The sequence below is a fragment of the Miscanthus floridulus genome, chromosome 8, assembly GCF_019320115.1.
Source record: "Miscanthus floridulus cultivar M001 chromosome 8, ASM1932011v1, whole genome shotgun sequence".
Lineage (NCBI taxonomy): Eukaryota > Viridiplantae > Streptophyta > Magnoliopsida > Poales > Poaceae > Miscanthus > Miscanthus floridulus.
Genome location: NC_089587.1, coordinates 88,766,554 through 88,791,598, shown reverse-complemented (window position 1 = coordinate 88,791,598; position 25,045 = coordinate 88,766,554). Strand labels below are relative to the sequence as shown.

General features: G+C 48.1%; 1 pseudogene; it reads right to left on the bottom strand.

Moving 5' to 3' along the window:
• Nucleotides 1-6,720: 6,720 nt before the first annotated feature.
• On the bottom strand, nucleotides 6,721-24,183 carry LOC136469550 (uncharacterized; annotated as a pseudogene).
• Nucleotides 24,184-25,045: the final 862 nt, after the last annotated feature.

Sequence of the window (25,045 nt, the reverse complement as noted above, 5' to 3'; positions counted from 1 at the left end):
GGCCGTCGCTTCTTCGGCCCGGGACCTGAAGGCATCCCGATCGCTGACCGCGCGGGTAAGCTCCTCCTCCAACTCCTTGACCCGCGCCGCCAAAGGGGCGAGCTGCGCCTGGACCATGGCTGCCTCGACCTTTGTGTCGGCACAGCGAAGGCGGAGGTCCTCCACCTCCGCGCTTCGCGCCGATAGAAGCTCGTTAGCGTCGGCAAGAAGGCCCTTCTGCCGGTGAAGCTGGTCCCAGACGCCCCTCTCCCACCAGAGAAAGACCGACTTCCCAAGCGACCGGGTCTCGAGCTCCTGGGGAAGCAGAGCGAGGGTCATTGGTCGCAACAAAATCAGGAAAGTAAACATCGTGCGAGAAAGGAAAACACGAACCTGGGCGACTCCGGGTAGTTCGTTGGCCACCACGGACAGCGCCATCCGTAGCGACCGCTCCGCCAGCTGGCAGTACTGCTCGAAGGTGTTCCACCGCCCACCCTCGGCCGCATCCTCAAGGGCGAACAGAGGCTCCCCCTTAGGGTCGTCCTGGCTCCACCATAGTACCCGCGGGTGATCCCACCTGCGAGGCTCGGGCCGGACCCGCACGAGGGCCGAGCTTCCCTCATCCAAGAGCGGCGCTGGCTGCTCCATGGCATTGGCCTCCTCGGCGTCGACCACCTCCCGTGCCCGGGAAGTATCGTCGGAGGAGATCGGATAGACCACCGCCTCCCGGGTGCTCTCTCGCAACAACGGCAGGCCCTAAACCAAGGGCACCACCGAGGCCTCCGCCGCCTGCATCTCCGCCTCCTACACAGATGGCCTCGCCGCCATCACGACAATCTTGGTGACCTCGGGGGCTCTGGCCTCTGCAATTACGGCCTCGGTGGTCTCGGGGGCTCTGGCCTCTGCCATCATGGCCTCGGCAGACGCGGAGACACCGACCGTGGCCACCGCGGTCTCGGCGGTCGTAGGCGCCGTAGCCTTCATCGCCTCAGCCTCGGAGACCCCGGGGGCCTTGGCAACAAAGGGCACACTGGCCCCATCTAACTCATGAGCCTCGCCCCCACAAGGTGGAAGTGCTCCCTCCCTCGTCTATGTAGGGGCCGCCTTGGCAGCCCCTCCTTGGGCGGCCGGCCCCCTTGGGTCGACCCTCATCGACGCCGCGCCGCGTTGGATAGCGGCTTGTGCCTCCGCCACCCAGTGTGCGGAGGAGCCAGGGTTCGCCTTAAGCGCCTTAAGGGGCGCCAAGAGGAGGTCATCCACAGGCCGCTTCCGACTAAGGAAAATTAACCTACAGGGTCAGCGCAAAACTAAAAAAGCGACTGAAAAACACCATAACCCTGCCAAGAATACACTTGCCTTGATCGGGGCGGCCCCTGCTTCGCCACGGCAAACCTCATCCGCAGCGGCAGAGGCGGCGGCAGAGGCGTCGCCTCCGTATCCATCAACGCCGGTCGGTCTTCAGCGGACCCCGGCGCCCCTTCGGTCCTCTGCAGGGGCGGTGGCATTGCCTCCGCCGCCACCCGCTCCACCACGGCCGCCGAGCCTACCGGGCTGACGGCGCGTTTGCCTAACGCACACGCCTCGGGCGTGTCGGCCTCGGCCCCAGAGCGGGCAACCGTCGGCCTCGGGTCCGCTTCTCCTCCCCTTCCCGGGGGTGCCGGGCTGCTTGCCGACACCTCGGGCGCCACCTCCACGACATCAGGAAGGTGGTCCAGGGGACCTCGCCCTCCCTCGACCTTGTCGTCCCTGTCCGAGGCCTCCGTCGACAACGACGTCGACAGGGATTCCTCTAGCGGAAGAACGTCCTTCCATTGTTGACGGCGGCGCTTATCCAGCTCCTCGCGCGCGAGGATGTGCTTCGTGCGCTTCGCCGCCTTGGCATCCTTTCACCTCTTCTGCGCATCGGCGTGAGCGCGGTTGACTGCCCGCCGCCCCGCGTCCTCGGGAACAGGCGGTGGAGAGTAATGCACGTCCCTCATCCCCTGAAGGAACGACAAACGCACATGAGGGAACAAGGGGTAAGGGGAGACTAAGGAGGTTCAGAGGCTACAACGGCGCACAACTTACTAGCGAAAGGAACCCCACGACGGCCGCATCGCGATAGGGGCCAAGTTGCCGCCCCTCAGCTTCACCTCTACCGTCTCCCCCACCCGACAAAGAATCTCCTCCTCGGAAAGGGCGGAGGAGGACATCCGAGTGCCCTCAATGGGCTCATCCGGCTTCATCTCGAACAGCCGCCGCCACCGAGCCATCAGCGGTAGCACTCTCTGGCGGTGGAACGTATCCGCAACCACAGCCATAGTGAGGCCATGGCCCCACAGCCTCACCAGCCCCTCCAGGAGCGGCTCCAGCTTGGGCTGGTCGACCTTCGGGACGCCCCACTTCCACTTCTCAGGGCAACTCCCCACAATCCGCCCGGTGTAGGGGGGAAGCCCTCCGTCGTCGTTACAAAGGTAAAACTAGCTCGTGTACCACTGGCGGTTGGAGGACGCGAGTTGGGCTGGGATGTAGAGGTGCAGGCGGTCCTGACACACTTGGAGAGTGCAGCCGCCGGCCCTCGCCGCCTTCCTCTTACCCGACGTGCCCGTCGGCTTTGTAGTATGCCCCGCCCAGAACAGATGGAGCCACAACTCCCAATGGGGAGCAATCCCTAAATACCCCTCATAGACGGCAACAAAGATAGCCGCCTGAGCGATGGAGTTAGGATTAAAATTGTGGAGCTCCACGCCATAGTAGTGCGTGAGCGCCCGCATGAATCGGTCCACCGGGACGCCGAGGCCGCGCTCATGGAAGGAGACGAAGCTTACGACGTAGCCGTCGCGAGGCCTCGGCTCTGGCTCGCCGTACGAAGCAATCCACTCTGGCCTAGTGGAGTCAGTCATCGGGCGGAGGAGCCCACCGTCGACAAGCGACTGTAGCATCTCCTCGGTGACGTCCGACGGATCCCAGGGGTCCGCCTCGACAACAGCGATGTCACCGGCCATGGATGCGATGGAGGAATCAGGTGCGGTGGTGAGTCTTTTCTCTCCCTCCCACGCTCTCGCTTTTTTTCTCGCTTTCTCCCTAGGCTCGCCCTTCCTCCTCTCCTTAGCGACGGCTCAACGGGGGCGGTGCTAATGCAGGCAAGGTAAGACGAGGAGGGGCAAAACTCCCCGAGTATTTATGCAGGAAGGAGGCGAAACGAGTGGGCAATGAAGTCAGGGAAGTTTCCCCCCAATCTGGCGCGGTTAACCACGAGCCGATTTCGCCGGCCCACGCGCCCACATCTCCCGCATTAAATGCGAGGACGGTTACGTCCCATCCACCACGCCATGCTCAGCCACTACGGCAGCAGGTGTCGTTTCGACTCCCAATGAAACTGCCTCAAAAGGCGCACCGCCCGTACCGAGCCAGTAGGGAAGATATTCCCTGCGGCCTATTCCTTTCGTATGAAGGAACCAGGCTCTGAGCCTATTACGATCTAGGGGTTCGAAGGCTGGACCCCAAAGGGTTTCGACAGCTGCCCCAGGATAACAGAGTCAGGGACGACCGCGGGCGAGCCCATACGAGGCCGAGGCCCAAGCAAGCGAAACGCTTGGGATGCCTAAAGTTGTGTCCGAGACCGAAGGAAGGCACCGAGCCACTGAGGCCTAGCGAACGGCCTCGGCACCCACTAGAGACATCCTCTGGTACTCTTGGTGTGTGTCTCTGGACCACTAGCCGTCCCCTAGCGAACGGGGTACGGGCCTCCACTTGGACTACCCGATAACAGCTCACCGGAAGTGCCACCGCTCGTGCCCATCGAGGGTAGCGAGACACATTCCACCCCTCCTTCTGAGCGAAAAGGAAGCGCGAGGGTCGCACAAAAAGTCAGGGAAACCCCCGACGGCCTTCTCGCCCTATGCAGAGGCTAGGGGGCTCTTCCTGCAACCTTGCCGAGACCCAGCGACCCCAGCTCGCACTCAAAGGGGCTTGGCAAAACAAACCCTTCTTCCGAGCGAAAAGGAAGCGTGAGGGTCATACAAAAAGACAGGGGAGTCCCTGATGGCCCTCTCACCCTATGCAGAGGCTAGGGGGCTCTTCCTGCAAACATGCCAGGACCCCACAACTCGGGCCCATGCCCAAAAGGGGCCTCGGCAAACAAACCCTCACGCGCGAGGGGCGTATAAAAAGTCAGGGGAACTCCTGATGGCCCTCCCGCTCTGCGCAGAGGCTAGGGGCTCTTCCTGCAACCTTGCCGAGACCAGAATGGGCTCGGCAAACAAACCCTCCGTCCGAACGAAAAGGATATGTGAGGGGCGAATGAAAAAGTCAGGGGACCCCCGACCATCCTCTTGCTCCAGGCGGAGGCTCGGGGGCTCCTCCTGCACCCAAAGACCAAGACAAACGGTTCAAAGCCAAGCTAGAAGTTTCATTACAAAACACGATAAAGGGCACCGAGCCCGTTACGATCTAGGGGTTCAAAGGCTGGGCCTCCAAGAGGTTTCGATAGCCGCCCCAGGGCAACAGAGTTAGGGACAACTTCAGGGCGAGCCTACGAATGGCCCAGGCCCGAACGAACAGTCGCTCGGGGCGTCCTAAGTCGTGTCCGAGATTGGCAGGAAAGTATCCGAATGGGATCCCACCGTAGGGAGGCACCGAGCCACCGAGGCCTAGCGAACGGCCTCGGCAGCCACTAGAGAAATCCTCCAGTACTTTTGGAGTGCGTCTCTGGACCGCTAGCCGTCCCCTAGCGAACAGGGCTTGGGCCTCCACTCGGACTACCCGATAACAGCTCACCGAAAGTGTCCATGCTCACGCCCATCGAGGGTAGCCTGGCACATTCCACCCCTCCTTCCGAGCGAAAGGAAGCGTGAGGGACATACCCAAAGTCAGGGGGATCCCTGATGAACCTCTCGCTTCGTGCAGAGGCTAGAGGGCTTTTTTTTTCTGCAGCCTCGCTGAGACCCCCGCAACCCGAACTTGCGCTTATGGGCTCGGCAAATGCAATAAGAACTAATCGCTCAAACACGAAAATGGAGAAAGCCCCTAGAGGAGTAACTTCACTCCTCCAGGAGCTCAGGGGCTACACCCGGCGGGTGCGCTCGTGCGCACCCACCGGAACCTCAAAAAACAAACCAATTCCTACGGAGCGGGCATAAACCCAGCCTCGACAAACCCTCAGGGAGAGTACACGCACTCACCCCGAGGCTCGGGGGCTACTGTCAGGTACCTTAGAGTGGGGTACCCCAAGCAAACATCAAACGGGTCGCTGAAATCCCATCTAAAAAATAAAGCTAGAAGGTAAGCTGTGGGCCCCTCACCTGCCACGACCGAGCCCACCGGGCCCTCCTCCACCTCACCTCGAGCCTCGAGCAGGAGGTCTCGGCATCCTGGAACAAACTCCGCCTCACGCGAGGCTCCCCAGGGAAGGCCTCGGCAGGGGGCGCCGTCTCCGTCTCGCCCGAGGCTCTCCAGGGAAGGCCTCGGCAGGGGGTACATCCTCCATATCGCGCGAGGCACCTCGCGCAAGGCCTCGGCAAGGAGCCCGATCTTCGTCTCGCGCGAGGCCTCAGTCTCTATGTCGCTCGAGGCTGGGTCACCCACAGCCCATCACCCCCCGCCTCGACCGACCCTCCAGACAACATGTCATGTCCCATTAATGCTTCAACCACTCCCTCAATCTCAGCCGGATGATGGCTCAACACCACAGAATGGCCGACGCGACCCGAGGTTGCATCAGCGCCATGCCGGCCGGGACAGGGCACGGCGGGGATCACCGGCCACTGTGTCCTAACGCTGTATCCACGATCAGCGCCATACCAGTTGGGACAGGGTACGGCGGGGATTACCGACCACTGTGTCCTAACGCTGTGTCCACGATTGGCGCCATACCGGCTGGGACAGGGTATGGCGGGGATTACAGGCCACTGTGTCGTAACACTGTACCCACAATCAGCCGCCCACTCGAAGCCTCGGCACTGTACACCAAGGTCTCGGCTATCTTGGGGTTCATGCCTGCCGAGACCCCTCCACCACGGTGCAGCCTCGACACCGACCAAGTCTCGGCCTCGCGCGCAGTCCGTCCACAGTGGCTCGCACGTCCACCGCCGCACCCACTCCGAGGCAGTCCCGGGCTCCCACGACGCACAGGATCTGATGGAACGGCCACGCTGCCCCAGTGCTCCAAGGACGGATCACTCCGACGACCACACCGCCACAGGAACAGGCTATAGGGCCCGGACACGCTGCCTCTGTTCACACGGCACCATATAGTTAGCTCATGTACCATCCTAGTCCTCCCTTAGGCTATAAAAGGAGAGGACTTGGGCTGTATTAGGGGGAGAGAACACCTGGTAACACCCACACACACACGCACATCCCTACCGCCTGAGAGCAATGTCTCAAGCGGTCCGCACGACACCCTGCTGAGACCTGGGACCAGCTCCCTCTCTCCTTTAGCTTGTAATCCCCTACTACGAGCACCTCGGTGCAAGGAATACAAGATCGATCTCTCAGACTGGACGTAGGGCCTCGATTGCCTGAACCAGTATAAACCTTGTGTCTCTTTGCATCACCATCCGGAATCGGGAGCACGCAGAACAAATTCACTGGTTGGTTGAGGACCCCCCGGTCCGAAACACCGACACTATGATCCATCTCTTGTTTTTCAGAGGGGAACATTTATTCTTGTTATCACCTATTGGGGATGAAAATGCCAATTACAACCACTGAAACTGTGCAGCACTGTTCAAGCATTATTTCCACATAACACTCACACATTGTAAGTTCTGAATCTTGATACGCCAATTCAAACCACCTGAAGTCAGCAGAACACATCAAACCAAAAAACAAGAGTGTTCCTGAGAAGTGTGGCCTATTCTCATCCTAGTGCTGTTGTCAGCAGTCTGCTTGCTACCGCATTCCACTACGCTGCATCAACATTTGGGTGCTGCAATTCCGTTGCCGCTGAATTTGAAGGGAACAAGGAAAATCAGTGATACAGTTACACACAAGGCAACATATTGCAGTTTTGCAAGTGTTGAAACAGTTAAATATTTATAACAAGATCAGCCAGCGTATTGGTAGACAGCAGAAAAAACTGTAATGTTTGGAATGTGAACCAAAGTTTCACAATTGAATGTTCTGAATGGACAGTTCAGAGCCAAGACATTCAGTAACAAGATCAGAACATTGAGGCAATTTTCCCATCATGCTATTATGAACTGTTTGTGATAATATGTTTGTCTGAAATGGAGCAGTAATCTATTTGTTTCTCTTAAACAATGCTCAGGTAATTAAAGAATTTGTTTATGACCCTTAAGCCAGTTTAATAGCTATTATGGATTGTTGTAGTCACTTGCAGTTCTGGTTTGATCAATGGTTTTTAGGCCATGTAGTAAGCATGTTTTTAATGTTCTAACAAACGAACAATCACTTAGGTGACACTGTTTGGTCATTAGACAAACACTATGTACAGATCTAGTATCAAACATGGCACACTGAAACTATGCCAACTCAGAATTCGTTTGGCTGATGATGAAAGGCATTCAACAGATTCAGTAGAAGAGTACTCTAGTAGTCTAGCAACATCAATTAAAGCATGACTCCACTTCTGCGAAGCTCTCCTCACCTGCTGACCCGGTGGTCAAGACAACAATGTCCATCGTTTCCTCGCTGAGAGGAAGATCGACTACTAGAGGTGTGACTCGCCCAAGGAAGCCAGCCCTCACGCACAACGTGATGTTGTTGAAGTTATCATTGAGTTGGTTCGCCAGGTCGCCTATCAGGTAATGCAAGGACCAGCCATCGAACTGGAGTGTTCCTCGGCTGGTTGAGATAAAGATACCGGAGTTGTCTGCCCGGATGTACCGTATCATCTGGCTCAGCACCACTGGGGCGACAACACCGTTCTGCATGTTGTAATAGAACACACTAACGTTTAGCAAAACAAAACTGGCTAGAGATAGTATAACACTAGTAGCTAGATGAAGAAATATGAATACATGTCCGTCGCAATGTTTAGACTTCAGAATTAGTTAGCTCTAGACCAACGGTGATAACAAGAATAGGAACATCATTCAACAACTCAATCAGCACACATTGTTAGCACATAGCAATAGCTGCAATACCTTACAAGAAGATCTCAGAATCAAATTCTGGAACATATGACCCATTTTTTATTACTGGCAGGAAACTAGGGAAGGAAATGCAAGGGAACATGAAAGGAGTTGGAACTTCCAAGCAGCGGACCGCAAGCTCACTGGAATTTGATCCGAAAGTTGTGGCGGTGTAGGTGAAAGCTCTAGTTTGGTTTCGGTGAATTGATGAAACCCTATGTGCTAACCTATTTGCTCGAAGTGATCATGAGGTAGGTAGCACTATTAAGTGGTGGAGCAAATGAAGATCATGATTGATGGTGGTGTGACCATGGTGATGATCATGTGCTCGGGCTTTGGTAAAGAAGAAATAGAAAAACAAAAAGTTAAAGGCAAAGGTGATATCCATAGGAGCTTTTGTGTTTTGGTGATCGAGACACTTAGCAAGTGTGATCACATTTAGGATCGATAGCCGTACTATTAAGAGGGGTGAAACTCGTATCGAAATGCAGTTATCAAAGTGCCACTAGATGTTCTAATTCATTGCATATGCATTTAGATCTAGTGGAGTGCTAACACCCTTGAAAATGTTTGTGAAAACATGCTAACACATGTACACAAGGTGATACACTTTGTGGTTAGCACATTTGTTCAAGGGTGGTGAAGTTGAAAAAGTGTAGGAGGCTTCCTGAGGTGACCGGACGCTGTCTAGGTGGTGACCGGACTCGGAGGCCTGTGTCCGGTCAGTGGTGCGCGGTGTTGGGCGCTCTCTGGCTCTGATCGGATGATGAACAGTCATTGTGACCGGACGCGCAGGGCCTACATCCGGTCAGGCTATGACGTACGCTGTCGCAAGCATCAGAGCGAGGCAGAGGTGACCAAACTCACCGGCGTGTCCGGCCATGCGTGACTTAACGCGTCCGGTTGAGAAAAATCGGCTCTGGATGCTTACTAGAAGTGACTTAATGCTAGGAAGCCACGAGGAGCGGTGCGTCTGGTCAATGCTTGGTGGACCGGACATGCACGGGCAGAGCTGGCGCTGGCGCATCTGATCCTGTGTTCGGCGCGTCTGATCGTCACTTGTCTTGTTGGCACGGCTGGAATCGACCGTTGGAGATCGACGAACGTGGTTTAAAGTGGGGGGACACATGGACGTCATCCAACGACCGGACGCTAGGTGCCGTGCGTCCGGTCGGTTGGACCTGCGTGTCCGATCGCCCCGTGTTTGCTAACTACAGAGAGCCAACGGATCTATTTCGAGGGGATGCCTATATAAGGTGTTTGGCCGGCTCAAGCTCACTCTCTTGGCCATTTGCATTAATATAGCAACCTTGTGAGCTTAGCCAAAGCCCTCCCACTCATCTCCATCATTGATTCATCATCTTTGTGAGATTGGGAGTGAATCCAAGTGCATTGCTTGAGTGATTGCATCTAGAGGCACTTGGTGATCGTGTTTTGCTGCGGGATTTGCTTGTTTCTCTTGGTGGTTGGCGCCACCTAGATGGCTTGGTGCAGCGAGGATCATCGAGCAGAGGAAGGCGATTATCTTCGGCTCTGATCATGGTGATTGTGAGGGGTTCTTGACCTTTCCCCAGTGGAGAGCCAAAAGGTACTCTAGTGGATTACTCGTGGCTTGTGTGATCCTCATCTTGTATTGGTTGTACGACACCCAATTGTGAGTTTAGCGTGTGATGCTGTTGGTATATTTTAACGCACACAGATAAATCCGCAAGCACATGGATACCGCTGTAACTTTCACCCGGAGGTATTCCAAGTATCGTATCCACAGGGAAACATGTGAGGTTAACTACGGTCCAACTTAACCCAGAGTAGCTCAAGACTTAAGAAAGTCGAGAGTGTAGAGGAGATCGCTAAGGTCTTCTAGTTCTAATCTCGATAAGCTATGTCTTCTATTGTTTGACTGGGGATATTACTAAGGGAAATATAGATAGAGTATGTTTCCTATAATAACTAAATCTTGGTAGTTGTACAAACGGGAGGTGGACTATAGAGGATTCAACAAGGCTATAAGAGTCACCCTTGCGAGCTACCACCAATCCAGAATGTAGGGTACATCCATGAGTTACCCGAGTCTAAGCACCATGCTTACACTATGAATAATACTTTAACCTAAGGCCAATAGATTAAAGCACTCAAAAGAGACTCGCAAACCAAAAGAACAATATAAACATATTACTTACTTAAATCTGAAGTGGATTACTAGAGAAATATCAGACGCAAGGTTGACTTTCGCCAAGGTACAAGCCGTAGAGAGAGCACCGATAGACCGACATCTCCTCCAAACTCTTCCCTCACTCTCCATCTCTCTATTTCTAAAGATTAGATCCTATAGAGGTCTAATCTTCTCTTGATAGCTAGCTCTGATTCTCATGAGAAGAATATAAATTAGGGTTTCAGGATGTCTCTGAGGGAGGAGGACAGGGGCTGGTATATATAGCCCTGAGGGTCCAATGTTAGCCCTTGGATCAAACTGACTTAAGCAATGGCTTAGATGCATCATCAAAGACGGTGGGGAACCGACATACGAAGTAGGCTGATAGGTGGGCCCACAGGGGCCGGGTGGCCCCATCTATAGGCCGGCCGCCCCCCACATGGCAGTGGGTCAAGCCCGCTTCAGTGATTTGCCTTTTGGATCATTCTAGAGTCTTCCCACATAGGTACCACGGTAGACTTCTGTAATTTACTTCGACGATTAGGTCCTCTTTAGCGGTTTTCTGGATAAACCCTGTTGAAAATATAGATTCACCAAAACCCATGGAATTTATTAGTTTAAACCCCTAAATCTTCATTGGTGATTACATTTATGCCCTTATCCATGTTTAATTGATGATTTATAATGGTTGTTAACTACCGTCAATAATTCCCCCAAGCTTAACCTTTGCTAGTCCCTTAGCAAAACTAAAATCAGCAATGGGTCAGGAGTTGCTACTATGCTTTCATGCCTCAAAAGTACACAGGTGTTCAATCAAAAATTCTTCTCCAGAGTAGAATAAACTAATCTAACTTTCAAACTTACCTGTATTACCTTCAATCATGGGGCTTCTTAGCCTTTGCTTGGGTCTTGAGTAATTGAAAGATAGAATAATCAAGTCAAGCACTATATCTTAAGTTCTTTATTCAACCATTATTCCAGAGTTTTTATAGGATTTTAAAATAAAACTTAGAGATTCCATTGTATGACACTCTTAAGTCTCTCAATATATGTGGTATTTGTGGATCCTCAATAAGGCAATAAAGATGTTATGCCTTTTTCTCTTCCTACCACTAAGGCTTTATATGAAGTTCATAGGTAGGGAGAAAGCTAGGGCATACTTGCAATACATATATTATAAAGTCAAACAGCGGATCCAAAGATAGTTGAGTCATACAATCAAATCAAGATGTGCATGTGTGTGTATATATGGTGGATATATATAGTGGCTAACCTAATTCTACTATGCTCCTCGAAAACATATCTCTCTTTATGAAACTTAGAAACATTTGCAAGAGAACATGGGCTATTTTATTCATCTTTTTTCAGGCAGGCATCTGAGTACCCATTGTTTTAAATATCTCGGACACTTTTGTATCCATTTTTTCTCATCACTATTTTTTATTTTATATTTTTTTCTCTTTTTTTATGAATAACTTTTGCATTGCCCTATGTCTTCTTTCTGTAATAAAACTTTAAGAGATAGCAACAAGAACTTTGGAGCACTTATTTGGTGAATAAACCTATCAAGAATATTTTTGGTGTTTTCTCCCAGTGTAGGAGTAAAACATTTTTGGTTGGATCTAGATGGAAGGCATGTTCTTGCACCTACCCTCAGTGTAGGAGTAGTGCATATTTGGGTGGTGTGTACATGATCTTAATTTTAAGAGCATGACAAATCTCTCATAAGGGTCAACAAAGCTTGACAAAACTCAATGCAAAAGCAAGCAGCATATACATGGAAGTTTTTCTAGCCTAAATAACATATATGGTTCTGGTGGGAATTCAAGCTTTGTCATACAGGAACTCATTATGTAACATTTTTATGTGTTTCAAAAAGTAAATCTCCAAAACTTTAGTGTCACTAGGAATAAGATAAACAGCAACTCAAACCTTCTCATATCATATCCGTCAATTGCCTAGACTTAGATCAAGCATTCGCTACCCACGAGTTTTAAGTTTAGAGTAAATCTTTATATAAATTAGTCGTATCCAAAACTCGGGAGAATTCAAGGCTGAATACTAGGTACTTGAAAGGAATTACAATAGAGCAACTATTTATCATTTCCATTCAAGAGATTATTCTAAGTCCTCTTTATTTTCTTCAACTCTTAAAAATAGAGAACCAGACACATACTTTTTATTTTGTTTTCAGAATTTAAAATCACACCTTATTAATATATATAGCTAAGATAAATTTTTATTTTGTTTTAGTTTGTTATGCATCTTTTTATTTCTTTTACAAATATGAAGCAAACTTAAAAATAGTAGAAGTAAAAAGAGAAAGAAATACTTAGCTAGATACATGGAGGATGCTCCTCCCCCAAGCTGAATGTTGTCGTGGTCTTTCTTATTCGTCTAGAAGTTGTGTTCCTCGCTTAGCGGGTGTAGCAGCGGTTCAGAAGAATGTACTTCGAATGGATGGCGTTACTCTTGATCATCCTACAAAATACTCGAACAAGAACACTAAAACTCATGACACAGATTAAGATAAAGGGTTAGCGGTTAGCCATTCAGAGATTTATTGTCCTTGGAGGTTTAGATAGATTTCTTAATTGACAAAGTCCTAGCAGGATGTCTATTTAATATATTTTGGATTTTCTTATTTGTATAATGTAGAAAGAAAGATGTACGTATGGTATTTTATATTTTTATGCCACCACAGTAAATATTCCTATGGGCTTTTACACACCATAGATTTATTCACATGGGGCTTTAAGCTTTAATGATGCAATGATGTAATGCAGTAATAAAAAAGTTTTATTATTCTTCTTTTCTAAATGCAATGCTAATGCAAAAAAATAAATATGCTAAAAGTGAAAATAATTCATGCAATGTTAAAAGGTAAATATGGATAACGACCGATGTTACCTCATGGCCAGGGTTCGGATTTTTAAGTCCTTCGGATAGGACTCGGCTGGAGAAGAGTCCTTTACCTTTTGGGTGCATCATCCGGTCTCAGCGATGGAGACCCAGATGGCTGCATATCTTGTGATGGTGTCTCTGATGATGATGTTACCTTCTTCTGTCAAACCTGTCTTGGTTTTGAGTTTTGATTTTTGGCTTAGCAAGTTTAGAACCTTCACTTGTAGAAATTGGAGAATCAATGACCCTCCCACACTCTGCTTGAAGTGTGTCCTGCTAATACAGAAAAGGTAGAGATCAAGTGCATGGGCTCTATTGGTGGGAAAACACCAACATAACCAAAATTTTATTCATTCTTCTCTAACCCTTAGGCGCATTGAACAAGATGAAGTTGATGTTATATTTTGTGTTCAATTATATCATAGGTGATAAGATCAGAAGGTTGAGCATGAATGTAACATTTAAATTCATTTGACAAAAAGGGTTGAATTGCTTAACCCATGGAAGGATTGTCTATCTTTACATAATGTATCAATCTTTATATGATTATGACTATCGTCTTCTAGAGATAAGATGTGCAATGTTTTAGCTCATTTGGTTAAGACTATGGGATCAAGCTTAAAGAACAAGACATGTTGAGCTAATCAGGTTGGATCAGGTAAATTATAACTCAAACATATTTTGCTTCTTATTTATGTGCCTACCAGAATCAAGGAGAAACTCTTTTAAATAATGATCATTTACCTTAGGATGTTACCTTTGTTATTGGAGCGTAATGTCATCATATGACGAAGGGTAGATGACTCATGATGGTGCTTCCCTTTTGCTTGAAGTTTTCCTTATTCGGCTAGTCTCGCAGCTTGAGCTGTTCATGAGCTTCTTGTTTCCTAGATCACACCTTTCCTTTTATCATGTCATCTTTCTGCTCTTCGATCTTTTGTCACCTTGTTAGACCTTCTGCCTCACTCATTGTTTTATGCAGTTCTTTCATCCATGATGAATGAGCTGTGTCACCTTTGCGTAATGTTATTGGAGTTCGTCATGTCCCTTGCTCATCTTCGATTTGAATTCATCTTGTGACTTACCCAAATTGAATTAAGAGTTTCCTAAAGGGGTTAGTCCAACAAAATATCCAGTATCTACTAAAGCAATTTTTAGTTCAATAACCAAACTAGACTCCATGTCTAATTTGATTAAGGAAGGCATTTTAACCTAAGCACCTCATTTAATTTAAAAAACCTTTGGAAGTATGTCGAGTGCTTCCAAACCAAAACTTACTATGGCAAACAAAGGTAACATGAAAGCACTATAGAGATTTACTCAAATAAAGATGAAAGAGCATGATTATTATCTAGCAAATTGAGAATGGCTTAAAGGTAGAAACAACCAAGCTGGATTAGCAACATGGCATAAGATTTTTTAGAGAAGTTCATCCCCCACACTTGAATTTTTTATGGCAAAAATCAAGTTTGATGGATGTGATTAAATGTTGCATGGTGTTTGGTTGGACATACCTTAAGTCATCATCGTTCATCCTTTTTGCTTTAGACCTGGAATGGTTAGTGACAATAATACCCGAAGGAATATTTTCACAATTATGTTTCTATGCTTATTTCACAAGGGCATCACAGCAAAAAGGGTAAAAGCTCATGTTATCTCCCGAAAGTGCTTATTTTAGGACATAAGCTTGTGCTTGGGAAACCTTTGAATTACATTTTTAATTGGTGAAGTGGTTTCCCCTCCAACACCAACCTTTGGGTACCTATCTCAAGATTCATGCCTATGAGATTTACCATATTTATGATAAACATATGCATCTACAACCACCCCTTCAAAGTCTTTATGAACAGAAAGTATAAGGGGGTTGAGGATCTCATGTGTAGCAACGTTGGAAAGACCAATTGGTTTAGGAGATTTCTCATGTAAGCATGGATTTGATGTGGTGTTCATGAAATAACTTCCATGTTCGCTGATGAAATCTTCCTTTTCAATCTCCAAGGGTGTTTCTTTATGAATGTCTATAGGCAAAAACATTTTCTCCATCATTTCATGCCTATGACATTCACTAGACATTTTATTGTCCTGGATTTCCCTTGGATTGGTAACTCTCGGATTGATCTTGTCTAAAACCTCGTCCATCCATTCAATGGTAACGACACATAAGTTCTTAATATCCTCTAGCCATTGTTGTTGCTCTTTTTGGTCTTCCTTGTGGCCTTCATGATTCTTATGCTTTGGTTGTCTTAGTGGATTTCTAGGGTCATTAAAAGACTAAGGATAAAGAGCATAAGAGGGATCATTGGGTCAATGATAGGTTAAAAGATGGGTTTAGATGAGACATCTAATGTGGGCATAGAAGGGGAGAAGATAGGATTGGCTTCTAAATAGCTTGGCTCTCCTTCTATGGCATCACTAGACATGCCATCCTTGAATTCTTCCCAATACCCCGATATGGGAATAAGGACGCTTCTTAAGAGATCCCTTCTTGAGAGGATTTGAATTATATTCGCTTGAAGGTCTCATATGAAGATGAGAATTTAATGTTCTCCCAAAATCAGCACCAAGAAGGCCATCCTTAATTTCAATAGTGATTTCTAAAGGTGGAATTCCTTCTTCTCTCAGGGGATTTTGGGGTATTTATAGTTTAGGATTAACAGCTAAATCCTAGGATTGGAGTGGTTGTGATTTGGCTATCAAAACTTCCTCTTCTTGTTCAGGAGGTGAATCATTCTCTTTCTCGAGGAGTTCATAATGAATGCTAATGCAAGGAGTGATTCCACTAATTCTATTAAGCATAGACCTTGCTTCACTAGCAGACAAATGAAGAAAAGCTCCTCTAGAGGCTGCATCAAGGGATTCCCTAGAATCCTTGCTAAGACCCATGTAAAAATATTGAAGAAGTATAGGGTCTTGAATGGCAAGGTCTGGGCCAGTGAAGATGAGTTCATTAAAATGATCCCATAATGTACCAAGAGATTCTTCTTCTAGTTGTCTAAAATTTAGAACCTCTTTCCAAAGGCTAACCACTTTAGAGATGGGAAAGAAACATAAACAAAATTGAGAGCATAACGTTTCTCAATCTCCTTGCATACTTCCTATGGTTTGACTATACCAATGTTTAGCTCTTCCCATCAAAGAGAACAGAAACAACTTACATCTTAAGGTCTTGTTAGACATGCTAGCGATACACAAGCATGCACAGGTCTACTCAAACTCTTGTAGGTGTGAGTATGGGTTTTCATTGCCTTCTTCCGAGAAGGATTGATCCTTAATTAGTTTTATTAAACATGGGCGTAGCTCATAGCCAGGTGTTAGGATAGGCTCTATAGACTTAGGTGGACCAAAGGTCACACTCGTAGGTTTAGTGTATTGATAGATAGGAGTGGAATTCATAATAGAAAAGAATGAAGGAATAAAAAGATAAAAGAGTATGATACAAGGTTAAGCTAGATTCGTAGTTAATTCAACAACTGTTTCCCCGGCAACCGCGCCAGAAAGCTTGTTGGTATATTTTAACACACACAAATAAATTCACAAATGCACGGATACCGCTGTACCTTTCACTAAGAAGTATTCCAAGTATCATATCCATAGTGAAACATGTGTGGTTAACTACGGTCCAACTTAACCCAGAGTAGCAACAAGACTTAAGAAAGTTAGGAGTGTAGAGGAGATCGCTAAGGTCTTCTAGTTCTAATCTCGATAAGCTATGTCTTCTATTGTTTGACTGCGAATATTACTAAGGAAAAAACAGACAAAGTATGTTTCCTATAATAACTAAATCCTGCTAGTCCTACAAATGGGAGGTGAACTATAGAGGATTCAACGAGGCTATAAGAGTCACCCTCCCGAGCTACCATCGATCTAGAATGTAGGGTACATCCACGAGTTACCTGAGTCTAAGCAACATGCTTACACTATGAATAATACTTTAACCTAAGGCCAATAGATTAAAGCACTCAAAAGAGACTCGCAAACCAGAAGAACAATATAAGCATGTTACTTACTTAAATCAGAAGTGGATTACCAAAGAAATCTCTGACGCAAGGTTGACTTCCGCTAAGGTACAATCCATAAAGAGAGCACCGATATGCCAGCATCTCCTCCAAACTCTTCCTTCACTCTCCATCTCTCTATTTCTAAAGACTAGATCCTATGGAGGTCTAATCTTCTCTTAATAGCTAGCTCTGATCCTTATGAGGAGAATATGAATTAGGGTTTTAGGATCTCTTTGAGGGAGGGGGCAGTGGCTAGTATATATAGCCATGAGGGTCCAACGTGAGCCCTTGGATCAAACCGACTTAAGCAATGACTTAGATGCATCCTCAAGGACGGTGGTGAAAGGTCCTTGTTGGTTTTGGTAATTGAGTGACAACCTAGGTGGACTAATTGTGTTTATGTGAGATACACAGGTGATTAGTCCACAGGTACATGTGTATGAGCAACATATGCCATGGAGGTGAAAATGGCTTGGAGATGTTGCAAAGCTCACACATGTGATGATGAAGGAGCTTATTGCACATGAGACATGACATTGAGTCATGTGATCAAGGTGGAGAAGATCAAGACATGACTTGGCTTGATGGACCGGTTACAAGCGTGAAGGGCAAGTCGATGGCTTTGGAGTGATGGACCGCGTGGCGGTGAAGCTTGAGCAAGACTTGGCGCCGATGGACGATAGCAACGGTGAAGAGCAAGTAGAGTCAAGATCGATGAACCAAAATGATGTTGAGTCCGGCTCCTCCGTCGATTAGTACTTTCATAACAGTCATGCCGGCAATGGTTGGATCTAGAACCAGTGGGTAATGGCCTGTGTTTCCTACGCTGGTCCATTGGTCTTCTCTTGAAAATTGGATCGGATACTCTGACCAATTGAGATATCTTGGTGTAGCGGATTCTGCTGCCATGATGGTTCGTAATGCTAGCTTTTCTTGATGTTTGCTTCTAGAATCTAGAACCCCGGTGAAGATTACTGCCACTGTCCCTCTAGATTTTTGGAATCCCTTGTCTTCATGGTTGTCATCTTCTTTTTTCTGATTGTCTTCTTTATTGTTCCCCTTACTATCTTTTCTTATGTATCTTTCGTTAAAGGTGTAGCAATTTCTGATGGTGTGCTTTCCATTGGGGTGCAAGGGGCAGCGTATGTTCTCAATGTCGTCATATCTTCTGGGTTTTGAAAACTTCTTTGATTTGTCAGCCATTGCTACTGTGTTGTCTGGACCACGTTTTCTTTGTTGATGTCTGTTGTTTCGAGGATTTTGCCTTTCCGGGTTGTCTCTGTTATTTCTATCCGGGAACCTTTCTCATGTCTTTTCCTCTGCAGTAATCATCTTTTCCACTGTTCGTCTGAATTCTTCATTGTTTCTTGGGTTCTCTTTGTAGAAATCTTGAAATTGCCATCTAGCCATGATTCCGTGAGAGAAAGCTTCGATTACTTCTCGTTGCGTGATGTCATGTACTTGAGCTTGTAGTTCGCCAAATCGTCGATAGTAATTTCTTAGACTTTCACCTCCTTTCTGCTTGAGTCCTTTTAACTCTGCGTGGGTGATTGGGTGTGTAATGATACCCATGAAATTTTCATAGAAAGCTCTTTGCAAGCCCTCCCAATTTCTGATTGATCCTAGATTCAATTTATCAAACCATTGCAGTGGCATGGTTTCTAAGGCCATGGGAAAGAATAAGGTCTTGATGTCATCGTTTCCTCCAGCCAATTCAATCGATTGCGAGTAAATCCTGAGCCATTGCTTTGGTTCGGTCTTGCCGTCATACTTAGAGAGGTTGGATGGCTTGAATTTATGAGGCAGTCGTATTGAAGCAAGTCTGTTTATGAAACAAGGGAATCTATCGTGCGTTCCGGCTTCTGTGTATTCCGATTCAGCGCCCCCTTCTTGCCAACTGTTGTCTTGGTGAGAGTAGTTTTGCATGGTTGTCCGAGTAGGTGCTTTGCTTCTAGCCTTTCTTGGTTGTTTGACTCGGTTGTTTTGACTATGATTTCTTCGACTCTCTCCGTTGTGACTTCCACTTGGTCCAAGTCTTTCAAAAGCGGACTTCCTTTGATTTGATCTTCCTATTCATGAGATGTTGCCTTTCCGTCGTGCGTCCTAAGGACTATTGATCGGAGAAAGTCCCGGAGCTATTCTTGTTTTTCATTGGGATATGACGTCGCCCTGAGTTCTTCTAGTGCTTCTCAGATCTTATCATAGGGTGTATTCGTTGCTTGTCCTTCTTCGACCTCTCGCTCTGATTTTCTTCTATTGTATTCAGCTAGGTGTGGGGGGTATTAACCCCTATACCCTTACGGCTAGGCTTGGGCCGGCCCGGATTAGTGGGTCCGATCCACCAAAAGACGACGCGCGGCCCGGCCAACCTGATCGGAGTCCCGCGCAAGAAGTCAAGGCAGATCTGGCGATCAAGCAAGATCCTGGTCAGTTAGAATAGGAATCCTTATCCGACCACATATGGTAATTGTAACTGGCTAGGATTAGTTTCCAGGTCTATAACCCTGCCCCTAGACTATATAAGGCGGGCAGGGGACCCCTCTAAAAAACATCTCTCATTGACATACAGCAATACAAATTAGACGCAGGACATAGGTATTACGCCTTCTTTGCGGCCGAACCTAGATAAAACCTCGTGTCTGTCTTGCGTCACCGTCTTATTTGTGGCTTGTGCATCTGTCTGCTGACAATCTACTACCTTGGGCATACCCCTAGGTAAACTGCCAACCATATTTCGTCGACAGTGGCGCGCTAGGTAGGGGGTGTGCGTACTGCTCTCCAAGCAAACAAGATGGGCATCATCTCTGGCTCCATGGCTACGCCGAATGGCCTCACGTTCACTGTCGGCCAGATCACCTGGACCACCGGCTCCAACGACTTCATCGCCATGACCACGAAGGAGGCATGGACTCAGTCTACGCCGACCACTGCTTCACCTGCATCGGCTACGGCTCCGACCACGACGAATATGGCTCCGACCACGATGGATCTGGCTTCGACCACGGAACATCTGGCTCCAACCACGCCTGCATCATCTTCAGCCGCGCCGACAACCCATCATCCGCTTCCCTGCTACAAAGGAAAGCAGATCGACAACACCAACCTGCTCGACTTCATCGATCGGGTCAGCACCAAACTCGCTGAAACCCTAGCTCTGGTAAGTACGATTCAAAGTCAACCTAATGAGCAGGTAACCGCTTCCCACAATAGATCTACCTGACCAGCTCGGACCAGTCATCCTGCATGACTTGGTATAGATCTCATGGTCATATCTACTCCTGAAGGGCGCTCTGCTCGTCGCCGGCCAGCCTCCGCGATGGGTCTCCGGCTCTCCGAGTACGAAGCCTCAATGGAGAACTACCAGGCCCAGCTCTACGGCCTGCGAAACGCTGCCTCCAACTACGCGTACCACCTACAACACCGCCCAGATCTGTGTTTTATGCACTGACCTCGGCCAAAGCCACGCAACTTCATCAACATGATCCGGATCGAAGATTATCAAGAAGGATTGAAAGGTCCTTGTTGGTTTTGGTAATTGAGTGACAACCTAGGTGGACTAATTGTGTTTATGTGAGATACACAGGTGATTAGTCCACAGGTACATGTGTATGAGCAACATATGCCATGGAGGTGAAAATGGCTTGGAGATGTTGCAAAGCTCACACATGTGATGATGAAGGAGCTTAAATGCACATGAGACATGACATTGAGTCATGTGATCAAGGTGGAGAAGATCAAGACAAGACTTGGCTTGATGGACCGGTTGCAAGCGTGAAGGGCAAGTCGAAGGCTTTGGAGTGATGGACCACGTGGCGGTGAAGCTTGAGCAAGACTTGGCGCCGATGGACGATGGCAATGGTGAAGAGCAAGTAGAGTCAAGATCGATGAACCAATATGATCATGTGATGATATGAAGTGGATCATATCATCGTTGATCGTGTTGGTGCATGTGTTGCATCGACATTAGAGGAGATGGAATGGAATGCGCAAGGCAAAGGTATAACCTAGGGCATTTCATTTCACCGGTCATAGGTGTGTAGAGAAGTTTATGACCGGGTTTAGGATAGATGGCCATACTATCAAGAGGGGCAAACTTGTTTGCATATCGGTCATCTAGTGCCACTCGAGTGATCTAACTTTGCATTGTCGCTAGGATCGAGTGGCGTGGCAAGTTGAGTGGCTAACATCCTTTGGGAAATGATTGTGAAAATGCTAACACACTTACACATGGTGGTGTACACTTGGTGGTGTTGGCACATTTACAAAGGAGGTGGTGTTTGCAAGGGTTAGATGGGTTTGGGTCCCTCTCTCCCTCCCGCCGAGCTTGCTCGGCGGGATTCGGCGCTTTCGGGAAAATGGAATGTCTATTTTCTATTGTGCCGGATGCAAATTCTTGTGGTTAGCACATTGGAGCAAGGGTGAAGAAGTTAGAAGTGAAAACGAGTTGGTCGCGAAGACGCTGGCATCGGTCAACTGACCGGACGCTGGGTCTGAAAGCACCAGACGCTGCCTGCCTGCGTCCGGTCGCGCTGATGTGGAGTGACGCGGTAGCTGGAGAGTGACCGGACGCTGGTGCTGCATCCGATCGCGTTCGACCGGACACGTCCGGTCATGCTCGGGAGCTTACTGGAAATGATCGGACGCTGAGGGTCCAGCGTCTGGTCAGTTGAAGCTCCTGCGTCTGGTCAGGTCAAGTGACCATTGGAATCTGGACACGTGGTCGTCTACGGGCGACCGGACGCTGAGGTCCAGTGTCCGGTCAACACGACCAGAGCGTCCGGTCGGCCCGACCATTGCCCAGTGAAGGGGTAACGGCTAGTTTAGCCCTTGGGGCTATAAATAGAAGTGGCCTTCGGCCATGGCTGGTGTGGAGCACCTCAAGGGACTTAGTGTCCATGCTTGTGAGTGCTTGGGAGCCCTCCATCACACACATACTTGATAGCGATCATCCGATTGTGTGAGTGAGCGATTCTAGTGTGATTGCATCGTGAGGTTGCATCGAGTGGCACTAGGTGATCGAGTTGCAAGCCGGTGGTGCTTGTTACTCTTGGAGGTTGCCACCTCCTAGATGGCTTGGTGGTGGTCTCCGTCGAAGCGCACAAGAAGCTTGTGCGGCGCTCCGGAGAAGTGCTTGTGAGGGGCACTTGTGCTCGCCCCACGGGAGTCGCGAAGAGCAACATTAGTAAAGCGTGTCATTGAGCTACCCTCACTCAAGGGGTAGGTTCTTGCGGCGCCCGACGTGCGGGCTTAGCGGGTGATGCTAATTAGCCGCCGAACCACCAAGTGAGCGGTCGACACAACAGGGACTAGCGTGTTGGCAAACACGTGAACCTCGGGAGAAAAATCATCGTGTCAACCTTGTTCTTCCTGTTGGTTTGCATCTCCATTACACAAGCTTGCAATTACTTTGATACATATTAAGCTTGTGTAGTTGCTCTTGTAATTAGATAGCTTGCGTAGCTTGCTAATTACCTTCTTGCTTGTGTAGCATAGAAGTAGCTCCCTTGCGTGGCTAATTTGGTCTTAGTAACCTTGTTAGTCACATTGCTTAGTTTGTGTAGCTAAGTATTTGCGCTCTCTAATTAGGCATTGGTTGCCTTGTTATTGAGCATTGCTAGTGAGCTTAGTTAGCTTTGTGCTTTTGCTTACTAGCATGTGTAGGAGCTCTCTTGTTGCTTAACATACTAGTGGCATAGGTTTGTGTAGCCTTGCTCTTAGAATTGTTTAGGAGAGCTCTAACTAGCCCGGCACCTTTGTTGCATAATTGTTATCTTTGCAAGGTGCTAGTGAACATATATAGTGGGGTATAGTCTTGGCTAGACCGATAGTTTTAATTCCACACTTATTTTGGTTAGCCAACATGATTAAGTTTTGAAAAGGACTATTCACCCCCCCTCTAGTCGCCATCTCGACCTTTTAGGTGGGGAACCGACATACGAAGCAGGCTGATAGGTGGGGCCCACAGGGGCTAGGTGGCCCCACCTATAGGCCGGTCGGCCCCACATGGCAGTGGGTCAAGCCCCGCTTTGGTGATTTGCCTTCTAGACCCTTGTAGAGTCTTCCCATGTAGGTACCGTGATAGAATTCTGTAATTTCCTTCGACGATTAGGTCCTCCTTGGTGGTTTTCTAGATAAACCCTGTTGAAAACACAGATTCACCAAAACTCATGGAATTTATTAGTTTAAACCCCTAAAATTTCATTGGTGATTACATTTATGCCCTTATCCATGTTTAATTGATGGTTTATAATAGTTGTTAACTACCATCAATAGATGCCAATTTGCACGGGAACCTCCAAGTGAGTGTATCGCCATAACAGGGACTAGCTTATCGGCAAGCAAGTGAACCTCAGTGAAAAATCTTGTGTCATCTCTTGTCACCGGGATTCTATTGTGATTGATTGGCTCCTTCTTGTGATTGGCTCATTCCTCGACACGTTGGTATAAAGATAACTACCTCTCTTGTTTTTACATTCTTAGTGTAGCTAAGCTCTTTAGTGTAACCAGTTTTGAGAGCTAGCTTGAGTCTTGTCTAGTGGTTAGTGAGGCTCTTTAGTTAGTCTTTGAGAGCTCACTAACTTAGTGGTAGTGACTTAGCATTATGTGTGAATTAGAGACTATAGCATTTAGATTTGTGGTTAGGTGGCTTGCATTTTTAGTAGGCTAGCGCAATATTTGCTTCACCTCATATTTGTCTAACCACTTTGCTTAAGTGTTGTTGTAGATTTTTAATAGGCTATTCATCCTCCCTCTAGCCATTAGGACCTTTCAGCAGGTCTAGGGGGATCGCCTCAATAGTGCAATGCAAGGCGATTTGGTCGAGTGCCTCTGGATGGACTCTTGGGCACAGCAACACACCCTCATTCTCGTCAAGGGCCTCCCACATGATGTTGGTCTATTGTGGCGTGTTGTACATGCACTAGACCACACGGAAGCCGATGATGGGGTGGCCTTCCTATGGTGCCTCGTCGTAGTTGATCCTAACTCCGAGGTACCAGCCGTAGGCGACGCTGTGGAGGAGGATGTAGGTGTCGTCCTTGTGCGGTAGGAGATGCACTACCCACTGTAACATCCTGGGTTTTTGTGCAACCAAAAATATGAGCTTTTCAAATCGAAGTCAACTCAGCAGAGCTTGCTAATAGACCCTTGCACTCATATAGAATTGATTGTAGGAGTGTACCGATGTTCTTGAGTTGGTTTTGAGTCTTGATGTACTGGGAGTTTGGAGTGCACAAATCTGTAGCAAAGTTCCTCTCAATCTCTTTTGAATTCATCCCTAATCCTTTCTGAATTTCCTCTCAAATCCCTTTATGATTTCCTCTATAACCATCTTAGCGAGATGGGGAAACCTCCTGTCCTTTCCCTAGCAAGGAATTGGAGAAAAATCCTTTCTCCTCCTCTCCTTGAATTCCTCTCAAGTCCCTCTTTGAACCCATCTCAAATCTGTGGTGAAATCCTTCTCGAACCCCTTTTGAATCTCTCAAATTCCTTTTGAATTCCCTCTTAAATCCCTAAGTCACTAATTGGAAAACTCTTTTACTTGCTTCTAGGGCCAAGAACCCTCCTTTCCTCTCCCTCCATCTCTCAGCCCGGCCCCCTTCCCCTCTTGGCCTAGCTGTCGAGTGGCACCAACCTAATCGGCCCTCTTCACCCACTGGCCCATTCACACATCCGGCCCTGCTCGCCTTCTCCCATGCGTCACCCAGTAGCGCAGCGCCGTAGCCCCCACAGGCCCACCGCGAGCCCCCACAAGCCTAGGCATCGGCCCTCGTAGGCTTGAGCTAGCCCTCGTGGGCCCACCATGCCCTAGCACCTAAACCCTAGCGAGCCGCGCGCCCTGGGTGACTCGCGCCGCCACCGCTCGACCATGCGCACCCACTCTCGACTCTGCCACGTATTGTCCCATCCTCACCTCAACATCCATACATAGTGCC